Source organism: Eschrichtius robustus, chromosome 20, assembly GCF_028021215.1.
Source record: "Eschrichtius robustus isolate mEscRob2 chromosome 20, mEscRob2.pri, whole genome shotgun sequence".
Lineage (NCBI taxonomy): Eukaryota > Metazoa > Chordata > Mammalia > Artiodactyla > Eschrichtiidae > Eschrichtius > Eschrichtius robustus.
This window is the reverse complement of record NC_090843.1, coordinates 52,264,722-52,266,157: the sequence shown is the minus strand read 5'-3', so window position 1 is coordinate 52,266,157 and position 1,436 is coordinate 52,264,722. Positions and strand designations below refer to the sequence as shown.

The window sequence follows — 1,436 nt, the reverse complement described above, 5'->3', positions numbered from 1 at the left end:
AAAAGGATCATACACCATGATCAAGTGGGATTTATCCCAGGGATGCAAGGATTCTTCAATATACACAAATCAATCAGTGTGACACACCATATTAACAAACTGAAGAAGAAAAACCATGTGATCATCTCAATAGATGCAGAAAAAGCTTTTGACAAAATTCAACACCCATTTATGATAAAAACTCTCCAGAAAGTGGGCATAGAGGGAACCTACCTCAACATAATAAAGGCCATATATGACAAACCCACAGCAAACATCATTCTCAATGGTGAAAAACTGAAAGCATTTCCCCTAAGATCAGGAAAAAGACAAGGATGTCCCCTCTCACCACTATTATTCAACATAGTTTTGGAAGTCCTAGCCACGGCAGTCAGAGAAGAAAAAGAAATAAAAGGAATACAAATTGGAAAAGAAGAAGTAAAACTGTCACTGTTTGCAGATGACATGATACTATACATAGAGAATCCTAAAGATGCCACCAGAAAACTACTAGAGCTAATCAATGAATTTGGTAAAGTAGCAGGATACAAAATTAGTGCACAGAAATCTCTTGCATTCCTATGACACAAGAAAAAAATAGGTTAATTAGACTTATTCAAAATTTTTAAAATTTGTGCTTCAAAGGACAGTATCAAGAAAGTGAAAAGGCACCCTTCATTTCTTGGCAGGGATGGGGCTTGCGGTCCTGGTCCCCGTAATGCAGGGAGTAGAGGGAAAGAGGTAAGGCTCTGGCCCCCTTGGCATCATGTCTTCGGTACCGGCGGCTTCTAGTCTGCCGGTTCTATCCTCAAGAGCCAGGACACGGGGGAAAAAAGAAACAGAAAAAATATAAATAAATACATAAAAATAAATGAATAAAAAAGAAAGTGAAAAGACAACCCACAAAGTATTTGCAAATCATATATCTGATAAGGGATTTGTATTTAGGATATATAAAGAATCTAACAACTCAAAAATAAGAAGAAAAATAACTCAGTGAAAATTTGGCAAAAGACTTGAATAGACATTTTTTCAAAGAACAAGTGCAAATGGCCAATAAGAACATGAAAATATGCTCAGTATTATTACTCATTAGGGCAATGCAAATGAAAACCACAATGAAATTGCTAAAAGGTACCGAGTTTCTTTTGGAGATGATGAAAATGTTCCAAAACTGATTGTAGTGATGGTTGCACAACTGTGAATGTACTAAAACCCATGGAATTGTACACTTTAAATGGGTGAATTGTATGCAGGTGAATTATATCTTAATAAAGCCATCACCGAAAACCCACAATGAGATGCCACTTTACACCTCCTAGGATGACTAAAATAGAAAAGACAGACAATAACAAACGATGACAAGTATATCAAAACATTGCAACACTCATACGTGGCTGGTGGGTTCATAAAATGATGCAGTCACTTTGAAAGTTCCTCAAAGTGTTAAACATAGA

At 36.2% G+C, this 1,436-nt stretch overlaps 1 non-coding gene across 1 annotated transcript; it reads left to right on the top strand.

Annotated features, from left to right (window-relative positions):
• The first annotated feature begins 651 nt into the window (after positions 1 to 651).
• LOC137755644 (small nucleolar RNA SNORA57) lies at positions 652 to 805 on the top strand. The gene has a single exon (XR_011072039.1). It is a non-coding gene; the product is annotated as a small nucleolar RNA SNORA57 (small nucleolar RNA).
• Positions 806 to 1,436: the final 631 nt, after the last annotated feature.